General features: G+C 37.9%; 1 protein-coding gene across 2 annotated transcripts in view; it reads right to left on the reverse strand.

Annotated features, from left to right (window-relative positions):
• The window catches only part of Gprk2 (G protein-coupled receptor kinase 2), a 65,130-nt gene that overhangs the window by 11,428 nt on the left and 36,583 nt on the right, over positions 1 to 17,119 (reverse strand). The gene's annotated exons all lie outside the window — the stretch shown is intronic.

Here is a 17,119-nt window from a genome sequence, read left to right on the forward strand (position 1 = left end):
TTACTTTACTGGAGTAAGCCATATTGAAAGACGCAAATGATGGAAAGCACAAAGTTGTTCGACTTTAAAAAGCGTGTAAACTGAACTGGTGACACTTTACGTTATTGTTAATTTGCCAACTGAATGGCAACAAACTGAATGGACAATTGAATAACGAGTGGAGAGTTTTATAGCTTTGTGGTATGCTTTAAATGCTTAAGCTGTGCTGCACAATTGAATTGATTTAATTCAATATTTTGAACAAGTGACCACACAAAAGGCTCATTGCAATGACTAAATCGAGTGCTGCACTCGCATTAGCTCTGAGCCTCTGCTCTGTCAATAATAGCAAAGCCATAAAATGTAACAAGAAAATTGAGTGGATGGCAAAAAGAACGCACAAGGTCGAAGGCGATGACGACGACGACGTGGAGCAGCTGAAGCACAGCAGGGCATAAATGTCAAAAGCAGGCAAATCTTTGGCAAATCATCTTCAACACTGTCAGGATGAGGTTAAAACAAAAAAAAAAAAAAAAAAATTGATCAAAACTCAATCGGACATCTCTCATTTGCCAGCGCTCGAGTGTATGCTACAGCTAAGCATATAAACATATATAGAAACACACATATATATGTATATATATATATATATATATATACATAAATGCCACAATGCTTTCCACACGCTGACCATCGCCTAGTTTTTTGAGTGCCTGTGTGGGCGGGGTTGAACCATAAAACCCATACAACTTATCATAGTACGTTATCCAATGTGTGTGCATTTTGAATGTTAGTTGCACACAAACACACACACACACACACACACACACACACACACAGCCACACACACACATACACGCCCACACTCGCCGAAGAGGGAATCACTCGTACTTAACGTATGGCTCACAGTTGAGTGAACAATTCGGCTGCAATAAGAGATGAGAGCAGAGTTTGATATTTCATTGCATGTGCTCATTAAAGAAACAAGAATTTGTATAGAAAAAGATCAGTTAAAATAATGTCTTTTAAAGAAACCTTATTAATCTTATTTGATTTTGTTCATTACAATTCAAGTTAGGGGTAGGAAGCTGAAGTTCTTACTGTAGACGACATGAAGACCTTAGATTATGCAGATGCACAATAAGACGGGGTTTATGAAAATTCCATCCGCAAATGTGGAAAAGTATTTATGATCTGATCGGTTTCAGACTCATATATTTAAAGATCTTAAGAAAATGTACCTGAACCGTGTTTCACATTGTTCGCACGATCCGTCCTTTGGATGAAAATTCATGAGAATTAAATTACATTCGATCTGCTTCTAAATTATTTTCAGATGCTTCAGATATTCTTCACTTCGTTTATTCTCATTTATTATTGTCAGGGAAACAATTTCTTTTTTTTTATCCGTGACTTTTTCGTGCAAGCAAATTCCACCGAAAAGGCGCATATCTGTGTGTAAGAGACCCAAGCACACATACACCATACATATGCACACACACACACACACACACACACACACACACATGCATGTACGCATTTAATTTAGTGGCAGTGCAATTATGTAAAATAAACTTGAGAAACTTGAATATCAAGCTGGTCAGCAGCTAGCAACAGCTGAGACCCAGGCAAAGGAGGGAGACAGGGGTCATTCAGTTGCGTTGGTTTTTGATTTGGCTTTTCACTGGACTTAGACCAGACTGAAACGTCTTAACAAAAATGAAATTGCCAGCAAAAAGTTTTCACTAAGCTGGTGGAGAGCATGGGCTAAGCAGATGATAAAGTTTAGTTAAGCCTGAGAGATAACAAGGATGTGAACGCGGACGTGAGGAGCGGCCAAAACTTTTACTAATAACAATTAACTGACAGAACTAAAAACTCAACCAGATATGAAATATATGTTCCGAATGAGAAACAAGAGATGCCAAATGCAACAAGGGATTGCGAATGAATATCATATATATATATAAGCATGGGAAGCACTTGCAAAAGTTTCACACAAAGAAGCCACGAGCTCTCTTGAATTATTTATAAGGCTAACGATGCCTGTCATTCAGGGCAGCACCAAAAAAAAAAAAAAAAAAACAAAACAAAAAAATTATGGGAAAAGAGCAAGTGCTTTAATATGCGCTCTGAAAACTCACATAGTTTCCACATTGAGAGCTATTTTTGTGACCTTATCGGATGGCGCGGTCAGTTAAACAGTTGAGTTGAACTTGCCACTGCCACCTGCCACTTGCATCTGACAGCCGCAAGCAGAATATAAAGTTTAGACAGCTGCTTCGCTGGACACACTGCCAAGCATCGTAGGAATTCAAAAAACCGACACTTGTAGGAATAACTAGATTGAGACTGCTGGACCAGTTAATACTCTGTACACCAGTTTCAAATAATGGGAGACAAAATCTTATGTTGTTTACTGCACTTTCCCCATTTGTTCTTCAAGCTTGCAAAAAAAATCTTGAAAATTCTTTATGGCATTCGAGTAATACAAAAAGACCAGTGTAAACGCGTTTAGTTCTATTCGGAAGCTCTATTCACGAGCTATGCTCAAAATAAAGGGACAAGTAAAAGCCTCTTTACAATAAATACAGGGTATAGACTGGAAATAAAAAAACAAACTTTGAAAACTTTTTGCAATTATTATTATTGCTACACGAAGCGGAAACGCGCAACAGCGCCATGTTCCAAATAAGTTAATTCTTATACAAAAAATTAAAAGCAAAAAGTTTGTTGAACAACATTCTGACAACAACAACAAATTGCGGTCTGCACTTTTTGGGGGTTCTAGTTGCTAGTTGCTTAAAGCAGCCCCGCTTCGATCCAGGGCCTGTGTGTGCAAGTGTAATAAATGCCAGTGGCTTTATAAAAATCATTAATGAAGACGCAAGGCTAATTTGTGTTTGATGGTTTCTCTAATTAAAAACAATCAATGGGAAAAATTGCGTCTGCTTCCGTTGGCCATTGGACACCACCACCTGACCCGCCGACACGCCCCCCACCCACAATCAGTAGCTGTCTGCATGTCAACTGGCAACAAATGCAATTTGTTAGCAAAGTCGCCAGGCAGCTGCAATGGCCGCAACGCCGGCGGCTAATTGAGTAGTCGGTCTGGCGTCGACACAACTAAAGAAAACAATGGCAGCACCCTCACACACACATAACACACAAACAAACACATATACACACAAACACCGTCATGCAGGCACACATAGGATAATGGTTGCGCCAGGCAGGAGGCAACATTTTATTTATAGCTCAACAAGTTGTCACTAGATTAGCGCTTGTTCAGCCGTATCAAGCAATTGAGTAAATCTCATAGATCATGAGGTTGTGACCAGCTTGAGGAAATTGCAAATTTATCGATAGACATTAAAAGTTTTGGCCCGCAACTTTGGCAATTGCCACGCCCGCGATTTGAACAATTTTTCACGCTGCTCGTCGAGAAGTATGTAACATAATTTATAAGTTTCAAATTGTTGCCGACTCGTCCAGTCGCAGCGTCAGCCTCAGCGCCTTTTTGTATAATTCCATGTCATTTTTCAGCAAGATGAGAGGCAGCCACAGAAAGAGAACAAAAGTAAGCTGCAATTATTTATGGCCGGATCGTTATTCAGAAGGACAAGACGCGAACCGAGGTTAAATGCACGCTAATAGGCAGCTGGCCCAAAGGCCAATAGCAGTTATCAATTGAGCACCCGGCCGCAAGTTGATGCCAAGTCAAAATGCTGTTCACGGTGCGTATACGCACTGTGTAACATAATTTGTCAGCTCTTAGCTTCTCTCTCTTTCTCTTACTCATTCTTTTTGTCTTCACGAATTAAAATTTGATATACGACGAAGGTATAAGCAAAGTTAATTAAATAAAATCGCCTGATAATAGTTATTTATAAGGCACACATAAATAGTCGAATTATAGCAAGAAATGAAAAATGTAGAGAGCTTATCAAATTATATTATCATCGACTATTTATTGAATTGCAAATATTTTCTAATTATAATAATAATTAGCTGCTTGTCTATCTATAAATTGGTTGTCCTGAGTTACGCTTTTTTCCCAGGCTCACCTTTCTCATCAATTTGCGAACCTATTAATACAAATATATTTAATTATTTCTGCAACTCATTGACAATAAGGCTAACTTTTAAATAAATAAATCGATATACACGGCAGTGAGGTTTGGATTACACTAAGGTTAATACGTTTTGATTATATTTCTTTTTCTTTCTATTATTTTATATATTCAACGTCAATTAAATTAAAAGCATTCATTTTATTATCTGGGCTAAAGAATTACTTTTATTATATAAAAAAAATGAAGTCTTAAGCTGGCACAAGGTCAATGTTATTTATTATATTCAATCGATTTAATCTTAATTTACCGACCACCCTGTTTCATTCTTTTGTTTTCTCTTACGGTCTATTATTCATTCTTTTAATTGATACTCAAATTAAAGTTTTCTGCTTGTGTCGCTGATTAAAAGTTTTTCGCCATTTTAACAATAAAATGCAACCAGAGGCGTGTATTAAATCATAACAATGAGTTGGCAAACTTTCAAAGAAATTTCGAAATTGAAAAGCAAATAAACAGCAAGTGCGACCACAGCAGCGGGTTTCGCAGCGGAAGGGCGACATGTAAGGGTGAGGGTAAGCATCGACGTCACACAGTCAATTTACCTACAGCCGAGTGTACATTAAATTAATTATTACTGTTAAAAAACCATAAAAAATGAAAATATCAATAAAAAGCCGTAAAAGTTACGCAGCTGGCCATCGAAAAGGTTGAAAAAGTTGATTGACAGTCACAAAACGAGCTTGGGAATGCGGCAAACGTTCGTCCCAGTGGGTGGTCCAAATGTAAATGCACGTATGGCTGAAATCTGGACATCAGCCACGCCCACCTTGACAATGTTTATTGTGCACTTTTAAATGGCCAACTCGTATGTTGCGCGCGTGTTTGAAGAGCCGTCAAATGTCATGACTTTTGATAATAGCAATTTAAATATTCATTTCGTATTCTGAAACACAAAATTACATTTTTGTTTGTTGCGCATACGCCGCATAGGTCGCCAGGCCCAGAGGTAACAGATATGCATGTTGGCTTCTTATGAAAGCAATAAATGGACAGAAAAAGTCGTAAAATCCAATTTATTACAGCAATAGAACGAAACCAGTGCAGAACCAGCAGTGCGCCTGTCATAGGAAGTGTAAAAATTGGAGGTACATTCCTGACGAACCCAAATTAATTATGTTTCAGATATTAACGTATAATAAAACACAGAGAAGCCGAACACTAAAAAGACATGCAGAATTTAAGCAATCATCAATTTAAATTCAATTGCTGGATCTCTTTTTCATTGAAATTCTACGCATATAAACTCGCATCACAAAATACGCGATGGCCAAAAAATAAAATGATAGCAAGAATGCTCGCACGGGAGTCATCGATGAAATGTTACCCTAGATTTTGTAGATAATAGTTTTATGTATATTTGCCCAGACAGAAAATATTGCTGGCGGTAAATTTCCATAGATAAAAGTTAACATCATATGAAGAGCATTGAGTATAAATAGGTCATTAATGAAGCGCAAATCTTATCATTCAATTAATATATGACTATCTAATAATAAAATAAGAAGACAATACCTTGTAAATTATAACTACAATTTGTTGTCATACATAAATTGAATTAAATATACTTAGTGTACATATGGCATTTTAAGGTTTGAGGACAGACAAGAGAGCGTGAGAGAGTGAGCTGTTTAAAAGGCCCCTCCTTCTGCATCATATCATGCTGCCCTTTATCATTTTCATTGGCACAGGGTATAATAACTTATACACACTCACGCTCACGCTCACACTCCGAACGGGCCTTCGCTTCTATGGGTATGCAAATTGTGGGGCCACTTGGCTGAGAGAAATAGTGAAATTAGTCGGGTTGGCCATAAAACAGCGGGATGTGCGCTCCAGCCGGTATGAAAGATTTTATTGCCAACTTGCTGGCATTATTAATTCGTTTCATTTCTTCTGGCTCGTGGGCTCGACAACGGCTGCCGCCGCCTCTTGGCTTCTTAAACGTTAGCGCAGCTTCGTTTGCTTTTGTTTTTCAAGCTCCATTTGACTGCGAGACACAATAATGGCGTCTCGTGTCGGTTTTATAATGGCGACTGAGGCGGCAGAGCTACTCTGTGGACCAATAAGCAGCCAACTAATGAATGAAAAGTTCAACTGAAAACCAATATTATGAGACAAATAGCGTTCAAAAGGTAAAAGACATACAATCATGCATGCCAAGCGCTCCAACGGAAAGTCAAGTCCTCAAGCACACTTCTTTTCTATCCTGAATAACAAGTAAACAACTTACGTTGCAGGCAAAAAAAAAAAATAATATTTTTCCTGCAATTGCGCTACTTATGCGTGCTTACTATAATTGAAAAAATATGACAGAGAATCGCTACTCTTGTCAAGGTATTTTAATGTTCACATTAATAAGCCTCTTACAAATGCTTTAAATATTTGTGCTCAGTCCTAACAGTTCATTTCGTTCGCCCGGTAAATATATGTACGCAGTGTGGCTTAAAGCAAAACGTCTCTTTTACTGCCAGTTTTTTATATGCAGCACTGGTTGTCGTAAAACCCACTATAAACTAAACGTAAGCATGATAAAAAGAATGCGCCAAGCACAACGCTACGTATGCGTAATGGCTCCCATAAGAGATACCTGCGCCTGGTGCGCTGGTAAAGCGTAAAGCACATAACAACCAATTGTCTCAGTGTTTAACGACAGCTGACCCCTAGTAGAGAGTTGAAGAGAATCGCCAGCAGGTATGTATAAATGTGGGGTCAACTCAAGACAATGGCCAACATAGCAGGCCGAGACTTAAATACCCTTAGAACACACTGAACTTAACGCCGCATACAAAGTTTCATATGGAATAGTTGATGTACTCTATTAAAAACTTATAAATGTCTCTTTAACGTCGTGTGCGCAGTGAACCGAATTTGCTTTTGTTCTTGGTCAGACCAAGTTTTATACCATGTGCCGCTTCTAATTAAACAAGCCACCCGTATTGTACGAGTATATACTAAATAGATATTGACACAACTGGCATGGCACGGCATAGTCGATAGGGGAAAAAAAGCCAGAAGCCAGACGGCTCAACAAAGACTCGTGGAAATATATACATTTATATAATATATACATATGTATAAATATATATCGCCTCAGCTGCTGCATATGCGAAATGTTACGGCTGGGATTCACGTTTGATTCCTCGCTTGGCCAAGCAAGCAGCGGCTCGTCTTGGGAATATTTTAAACAATTTGTCATAACCTGATGAAGTTCTAGTGCTATTTGTAAAAAGGTAATATAAATTATGTTAGCCATTTGAGCATATTTAACTGTTTTCCTGCATTTTAGCTTAAGTTGTTGATTAATTTTACTTTACCATTTACCAAATTTTCTTTGGAGATTTTGTTTTTAACTTTTACGGCTTATGTATATTCTCATATTTTCTTTTACTATGAATTACATCGCTTTCGTGGCTCTATTCTTATTCTAAGTATTTTATCTGCGTTATGCTTTCACTAAAACTTATTTAATCGTCTTCTAGCGTTTTATTATATAAGAAGCCTTCACTTAACCCACACTTTCGTATGCGGCTCTTAACGTTGATTTTTGTCCTTTCTGCGTTCTTTTTAATTACCCGATTTAGTGGGCTGCTTAAGCCCTACTGTAGCATTTCCAAGCAAGGAAAAACTTGAATTTTTCTAGCATAACTTTCAAGTTTTTAATTTATTCAATTTGCATTATAAGCGCGCTTCTTTTCCTAGCACCACCATCACCAGCAAGCCTTAACTTCACCCACTTAACTGCCCGCAGTGCTACCCTTGGCCTAGGATTTCCTCCTAGCTGGGTTACGGTTATTGCAATATTCAAGCGCATTTCTCTATATAACTACTTGTTTTTTTTCTTTTGCTGCTGTTGTGCTTGTTGTTTTTAAAATTACACGAGCGTAAAAAAAACTGAACGCAACTCGTTTTCCACTCAGAAAAATTGTCGCTGCATGTTTGAGTGGGTTGACTTAAGAACCTTCCACTTGCATCTCTGCGTTCTCATGTGTGTGTTTATTCGCGTAGAGGAAAAAACTTAAGCAGCCAAGCTGGAAACCTGCGGCACTTTTTATGTGGCTGACATTGTATATAAAAGTATTTGAGGACAACTTCTGCTCCGACGACCAACACACGTACCTTCTCAGGTGTCACAGCACAAAAATTTATAAATTTAACATTTTCTCTGCATATATGGAAACTGGGCTACTGGATTTTGGATCAAGGCTCCCATTTTTATTATTGTGCAGAAGTCTTTTAACCAGTGCCATTATAGTTTCAGACATTTCACAATCGCAGCTATTAAACTGCCTTTGACTCCACCCATCGACTACCATCGTTTACCCTGCTTTCAATTTGCTGCGTCTGGCAACTGTTTGAATGTTGGCTTGTTAGTTTCTCTCTCTTTTTTTTTTTGGCCAGAAGTTTTTCAATTTCCTCCAAATAGCAAATAGTTTCATAAATTGTATTGTAATGTGACAGGGCACAGACTCTGCCAGATGCAGTTGCCTAACTTTTAAAGTAAATCAGGTGTAGCACTAAATGTATGTGTGAATGTGTGTGCGAATGCATTTGATGACATTTTTAGCGCAATTATAGCCACCAAGTATTTGAGAAATGCTGCTGCTGCTGATACTGCTCTGCAGTTAGGATGTGTGGCCAAAAACTTTTTGAAACGAGGGCAAAGTCGAAACTTTGCCTTAGCCTCTTCCACAAGAATCAAAGATTAATATAGATTTTATAGCTTTATATTGGTTAATACACAATGCACATAAGAAAACTACAGATTTTTATACAATACGTATCACATATTTACATTTTCTAGTTATATTTAGAGGCCCTCCAAAAATCGGCAGATGTATTTCTAAACACAACTTATAATGATAAGCTGTTTTTTACTACGACGTCGACCAGATTCTAGTCCAAACAGATAAGACTTATTTGAAAGCACAATGCAACAGCAATCACAAGTCTCCATGGCTGCTAACTCCGTGAAATGGTAGCTATAGAATCGCCCATACCACCTTTATTGCCCTCGCTTTCATTCTATTTCATGTTATACCTTCTTTTTATACCCTGAACCAATTGAAAATGGGTAAAAGGGTATTATATTGTTGTGCAAATGTATGCATCTGCAATCTAATAAAGTACATATATATCACGCAGTAAGAGTTTATCACACAAATAGAATTACATTCAGTTCTTTTCTTTTAATACTTTTTTAATTGCTGAAGTAAACGAGCGCGCAGCTCGAACTGCATTTGGTGTTGGTAGAATATGGTTCAGGGTATCCCTTAGTCGGGCTCTTCTGACTAGAGCGCTCTTACTTGTTTTTTCTGGGCTGCTTCGCAGCTGCTCCATACAAATGTTCATTCACATCTCAGTTTTGATTGCGGAAACGGAAATTATAGCTATGGCCCCCTTTCCCTCGTCTGCTGCTGCTACTTCAATTGTATTTCTATGCCCTGCATAAATTTATTAGACAGGGTTTAATGGGTATATATATTTTGCATCAGATTAATAGCCCTGTGGATATAAGACACTTAAAAAATTAGGTACCCTAAAATGCATTCTTATTAAAGAAAAGCAGGTAAGGCTCTTTCCGTTTACTATTGTTTAATTTACAACAAAAACAATTTACAATTAAATCCGATTAACAGCCATGATTTGTAAGATGTCCGTATCTCTCCATTTGGGCAACTTTCATCCTAATATAGGGTATCTCGTAGCTATTCAGTATCTATCTGAATATTGCTTGAGCCTTTTTACAACTCTAAGTGCTTGCAACTTGTTCTGTTGAACACTTTACTCATCGAACTAATAGTAATAATTGAAACTGCAATTTGGTGCCTCAATTATGCGAAGCACTACTCAGTTTGTTGATTTTTGTTGGGTTTATATTGATTTAAGCTGGCTGGCAGCTGGCCAAGGGCCGCGACGGACCACAGAGTCCTTGATATTATAAATGTTTTATATTTAACCCTAAATTGCCAGAAATTTAATGCTATATGCACGACTCAATAGCTGGACCAGGTACCTACACTGTCAAAAAAAAAACCAGCTCACAAAAAAGAGAAAATATCCGACAGTTTACATAAAGCCAAACAAAGACAAAAACAGCCCCTCCATGAAAATGATGTGAGGGCGTGAATTTGAAAAATGATTACACGAGCTGCTGTCAGAATAAAGCAAGCAGCAAAAGTCAGCGCGGCGTTCATCAAATTTAAAGCCGACGCATCAAAAGAATGAGAAAGAAAAATGTATCCAACTAGATCGCTCTATTGCAAATTACCCTTTAACGAACCAGAAAGCAAAGCCCGGTAAATTTGACCATTGAAATATGAGTCCTGAGTCATAAAATTCATCTTAAATGCGGTGTGAGCCAAAAAACAATAAGAAAATGTTCGCTTAGAGTTGTGCTCCCCTTTGAGCTTGTCAAGCCAAAAATTTGATTAATCATACGCCGCGTGTGACGGCCAAAAAAACATAACAGAATTCAATGTAAATTTGACATTTGGTGCTGCCAACTGTTGCCATGGTAAGCAACTGCCTTAAACATTTTGATAAAACGACAGAAGTTGCCACAAACGACGCGGGCAGAAAAATGGCGTATGTTGTTGTAAAAAACACATCAAAGGATGCCTTATGACTGGAACAAAAGAGTTTGCATGGAAAGATATAATGGGCGCGTCGCAGTTGTTGTTGCTGTTAATTAAGAGTTTTTCGTATGCGTCAAAAAGAAAACCCTCTTTGCAGCCACAGCCGTTTGGACAAGGTACCTTAGCAACAAAAAACAAGGAGAAAGCACGACTATGAGATATCCTACATCACGTGCGTCGAATTGCTTTTGAAATCTCACATAGAGATCACTGAACGTCTGTTCAGTTTTTAATTCTGATTTAATTTAATTTAAATGCGACAAGAAAGACTACCCAACTGATACTGAATTGAAGCATACACATTTTCCTATCAGATCGGAACTACCTTCCCATGTTTCTGTAATACCTTATTTACCCGTTTTTCAATGGGTACAATAATGGATAAATGTTTTTGGCATGCCAAAAGTTTGAATTGCAAATTACATCAAAGACAACGGCACGTTTCTCTCCTCAGCACGCAAGTATTTGGGTATATTAAAATGCAATTCCTTATGGCGGCCAACAAATCGAAATTTAAAAAAAAAAAAAAGAATAATCAAAACTTGAACAGAAAACAAGACGCATACGTAAAATGCTTTGGCACATGGCGCGTGTCTCGCATTTCAACGTTGCCGTCCAAGTTTTGCAGTTTGCACATAATTTAAATAATTTTGCCAAGCGCTGACGGTTTTAAACGTGCAGTCCGTGTTGAGATTTGATATGCTAGAATTTTGAACTGGCCAAAAGCACTGGCAACTACTAGCTATCTGGCTGGCTGGTTGGCTGGTTGGCTGACCAAAACCGGCAGCTGGGACGCCTTTTGCATTGCAGCTGTCAAAGCATTTGTCAAAATGTTGCATATTTCGATGTCAGCAACTGCATAAAAAAAAAAAAAACAGAATTGTGTTTCCCCATGGCTGGTTGTTGTTTGCTAGTTACTTTCACAGATAATACACACACATAGACGAAGTAACGTACACGCTCTTGGCTAGTTTGTTGCTGGTGTTAGCGAACTAGTTTGCCATCTAATTGCTATTGGCTTTTATTTTATTTTCATTGCTTATATTGCATTTTGTTGCATAGCTAAATCGTGTACAAAGAAATGCTGTGTGCGAAAACATATAGCAACAACCTGGTAAACATTGTTTTGTCGCTGCATTTGACTGCATGTGAAATTTGTTAAGCTTTATCTAATATTGACTCAATGCTGTTTAAGCGCCATATGCTTGCTTAACTCTACTATATTAACCTATCTGAAGTGCTTTCAAACGCTTTAATAACAGTGTTATCATTATAGGAAATTGTTATAGGAAATCAAGTAGTTGACTCTTCGTTAAAGCGTCTTGTGCTAATCACAAGTTGATTGATGTTTTCGGTTTTTTTAATAGAATAAAAGTTTACGCTTGCTTTTCTATAACTTATCAACAATTAGCCCCCTTCATGAACTTATGAGATTCTCAGAGAAGAGCCATGTTGTTAGCCAAAATGTCTGTCAATACTTCTATGAATAAAGTTTTGCTCTTAATTAGTGTGTTTTATGGATTTATTGTCGTAAATTCAGGTGCATAAATTTCCAATCAAATTCACGCCCACCATATGGCCAACAGATAACAATGGCTTACAGGTGCTAAAGCCATAGGTGGCCAAAATATGGCATATAGATACAGATAACATGAACAACGGGCAAAAAAAAGAAAATGAATTTTTATGCGACAAGAGGACAATTATTCTCAATCGACGTCAATTTGGCAATGGTCATTCAGCTATTTAAACGGCAAATAAGAGAGCGAAAATCTATATGTATATAGATTTATCTATACGTGCACATACATTACTTGTATACAAATGTCTCTCTATTGGGTGCAAAACAAATCAATTAAGCTGCACAATTCTCTCGGTTGGTTTTTGTTGTTGCTGTTGCCGCTGAGTTGACAGCGTATGCGAAATTGTTATAAATTGCTGCTCGGGCATTCCATTGAATTATTTATGAATGAATTTTATTAGTTGCCCTCATTGGCGACTCATCAGTGTCCGGACTGTGGCAACCTGATGTGACTTGACATTAATTGCAGCGCCGGGCGCCAGTTAAAACGCAGCCACGTTGTTAGTCAATTAAATGCGCTACATTTTGCTCAACATTTGATTTAATTTAGGCGATCAACCAAACATTCAACTAACCGAATGAATGACTAACTGAATCAGCCACTGACTGACTGAATGTTGGTCAATTGACTTAGATACTGTATGTGGTGTATGCTAGAGATTGTTGCCCGATAAATAGTTATAAATGCGCTTGTGCAGGCTCACGCATTCGAGGCGTGTTTTGGCCTCGTTCAGGCAGTGGCTCATTTGACAGCCGAACAACATGATCGATGTTAAATGTTAGCTGTTTACCGTTCGCTGTTAACTGTTCACTGTGCACTGTTTACCTTTTGCCTTGTCCGGGTCCGGGTCCGGCCTGATGCCTGTTGCTACATTTGCATTCGTTATCATAAACAAACATTTGCTGCAGATTTTGCAGCCATTTGATTGATGGCGACAGCCATTTTTGTGCAACAGCCATGTTGCAAGCGTGTTTCCCGACTTTCGCCTGGCTGTACATTTACATACATGTCTAATTAAACGGGCTCTATGAAAATGTATGCGTTACTTAAAAATCTGCAAAGCAATCCTCTCGGTTTCGATGAGTTTTTATACCCTGCGTTCATTAACCGTAACAGGGTATAATATGACGTTGGCAAAGGAAATGAAAGCAGCTCAATTTGATCTCAATATTTTCAATAGTTCGGCGTCATATAAACTTCAAATAAAAAGATTCTAAAGAATAATTAAGAGATGAACAAGTCATCTGCCTGACGAGTAATCTCATCGAGCACATTCTTGACAGCTTACAACTTAAATAACTTGAATTCCACTTATTATTATCCATAATGCTATTTATTGATTTTCTTTAAACAATGTATAAAAATGTATATAGCCACAACAAAAGAGAATAAATAATTACAAGTTGCTTTGGTTATAATGCATGCTATGGATAAACGTTTAAGCTGGAATTTAGCTTTTGATTTTATTGGTATTTCTTATTGATTTTTGGAAAACTAAGTGAAACGTTTAATTATTCTTGGCAACAGTAGACAAAAAGAATTCAAAGCAAGGTTAATTAAACTTACAAAAGTAACTAAATTTTCCGCACATACAAGAGCCCTTAATGTGAGTATATTTTGCGAAATATTGAGTGTGTCATATTGATAGGAAGCTAGCAAAATGCTTTCTTAACAGGCACAAAGAGTTGAATTTAGTTATTGAAAATGCAAAGGAGCTCTAACGAATACGCTTATCAACCTGTGACCGGCCCTGCTCTGTGACATTTGTTTTTGCTCCGACTGAGCTTATTTGCGTGTACTTATTGTGCATGTTATATTTAGCGTAATGCCAAAAGGGCACACAAAGCACTGATTGACAATCTGGCAATACGGAGCGTTGGCCTGTCAGCTATCTGTCTGTCAGTCTAATGGTCTGACGTCTGCTGTTAAGTGACAAAGCAAAATGCATTGACAGCAGCCTGGCAAATACGTCACAACGTTATCAATGCCTCGCCAGTAGAGCGGTCATATACACATCAGTATGTGGCTGTGAGCCCGCATAAGCATGTGCTTAGCAATTACGTCAGACAGGCTGGGATAAGCCTGGTCTGTTTCACATGCCGATGCACACTCATACATACATGTTTAACCACATAAACGCATTAGTGTGCTAAGCGTAATTATAATTAAATTCACATAATCGCACTCTGCACATGCGATTCCGCTTGACATTTGAGCGTTGGCGTATACGCAATCCCTCATACGCAACGTTGCGCCTGGCCAGCCGTACTATCGAATTTTCGAAAAATAATTGTACGTTCATTCACTTTAAATACCGCATGTCATTTAGCATAACCATTACAACCTCAAAACCAACCTGAGCGCAATTAGCATCAGTACTGTAAATAGCCAAAAGAAATTAATTGGCAACTACATTTACAGCTTTGTCTTTCCACACGCTTATTTGATGCACCGCATGCACTCAGCACTGAGCAAATAGCAAATACAACCGAGCAAATAAAACCATATGGCAACTTGTAGTTCAGAGTTCAAGTCGAGCGCACCACACAAGTTGCACATATGGCGCTGACAGCAGCTTTTGCGCGCTGAGCAGCCAAGTGAACGATAGCCCAAGTGGGATGTGGCAAGAAAACCCCTTCGCGTAGGCAGCCCCAGTCCAACCGCTGGGGCATGTTAACATTTTATGTTTGATTGTAAGTTCAGTGCATTTGGTTTTGCAAATACCACAATGGCACACAGATAGTAGATTGGCAACAGCACACGAGTAAGATTAATGCATTGAGACCTATAACAAATTATTATTTTTCTATGCATATGCCAGTCAATGGGGGAATACAGAATAAATATGGCGTGTACTCTGATCAAATTACACAATGATATATGCAGGTTTCATTCAGAGCACTTGCAATATAGTTTTCATATTGGTTTTCAAATTAACTTGAATAAGTAGAAATATGAAATGCTGCAATTTTTAAAATTAATAGTACAGCTTATTTACTGCTTTCAGGCACTAAATTTATTACTTCTCCTGCATGTAGGGAAATAATAATGTAGCAAATATACACGTACACGTACACCTTACGTGTGTCAAGATTATAAATTAAAATTGGTTTCTTAGCTTCCCTACTTTTTATTTCTTCTACACGTAGGACTCTAATAAGAAAGTTAGAACTGTCAATTAATGTTAATGCACATTTACATTTTTAAGAAATTGACAGCTTCTACAATTTGCGGTCTGCAATGCATTGCAGCTTTGGGGTTTGGGAGTATACATTTAAAATTAGTTGCATTAGACACTTGGATTATGGACATAAGATAATTTTTGTCTCAATGAAATCCTAGTTTGCCCATTGTGCCTGCTGGTTGTTATTGCTTATGACTGTTTTAGCAGTTACACTTGCGATTGCTGTTCTTGTCGCTGTGTTTAAGCAGAGTTGCCATTTATATAGCGTCAGTGCAGCCACATGGGACCCATTGGGAGAGCCAAGCAATCAACTATCCAACGAACCAGCACCAAACCATACAAAACATCAATGGATGCCAACTCGACGTTGCATTGAAATTTTTGCAACTACTATTGCGATGGCAGCTGCGGAGAATTTAATTGAATATTGCATTTGCAAAAGAGCGCTTGACACTGAGCTTTTGTTATCAATGAATAAAATCAATTTAAGATTTTTTTTCTCAACTCCCCCCCTCTGCCTCTTGCTCTTTTTTTTCAATTTATGTTGATTCTCTTGACAGCTGGCAAACACTTCACAACTGATGGCTAGGACGAATTCATTTGTGTATGTGTGGGTTTGTGCATTACTTCTATTGTGTTAATGTTTATAAAGCAGAAATGCAATTTCAATTGCTAAATTGTAAAACTGATGATTGAATATAAAAAGAGATACGCACACAAACACTTACGCATATTTGTGTGTGTGTGTGTATAAAGCTGCCTTTGCATTTTATAATTGCTTTTGAGGCTCAACAGCAGCAGCAAAAAACAGCAAACGAGCCGCTTCATGTGGTTACTTTTGCCGTTGACATTTATTTATTTGCCCTGGGGAATTGTAACTGCTGCTGAAGCAGCTAAAATATCGGTCGAAGCTGTTGACAACATTTCAAATAGCTGACACCAATAGAGTGTAAAATGTTTCCATGCTGCATTTGGAAAATGTTTGTTGCATGTGTTAGATGTGCTGTCAAAATTGAATTGAAATTGATATGCGTAGCGCGCATGAGACTCACAGAATGTCATAAACCTGAAATGTTGTCATTTATATTGCGAAATTGCGCATACGACACGTTGCCAACGAGATACATACGCCACCAATATGGCTCTGCACAGTGTAACACAGTGCAACACAGTGTAAAAAGAAGCATTCATATGCCTTCTTTCATATATTCACATGATGCATACCCTAGTCTCTAGCATGCAAAATTCTATTCACACAAACACAAGAAATACCTTAAATTTGTAGCTCTTACTAGGTTGTGTGTGTGTGTGTATTTGGTGCGAGTTTGCCGTATGGAATAACTCAATTTTATTTCATCAGCAAAATTGTTTTGAGCATCACTTACATTTTCATGACAGGGCGTAAGCATAAAATATGCCAAGTTTTCTCTTTTTTATGTCGACGCATAAAACACACCGAAATAGGAAGAATTGGAGAAATGTGCCTTCGCATATTTATGTATGTAGATACATGCATATATGTATGAACCGTCTCGTCGTGTACGAGCTGCAACCTATAGACATTCTTTTTATTTAACGATATCTGCCTCTTGGCGTTCGCAT

The sequence above is a fragment of the Drosophila virilis genome, chromosome 2, assembly GCF_030788295.1.
Source record: "Drosophila virilis strain 15010-1051.87 chromosome 2, Dvir_AGI_RSII-ME, whole genome shotgun sequence".
NCBI classification, from domain to species: Eukaryota; Metazoa; Arthropoda; class Insecta; order Diptera; family Drosophilidae; genus Drosophila; species Drosophila virilis.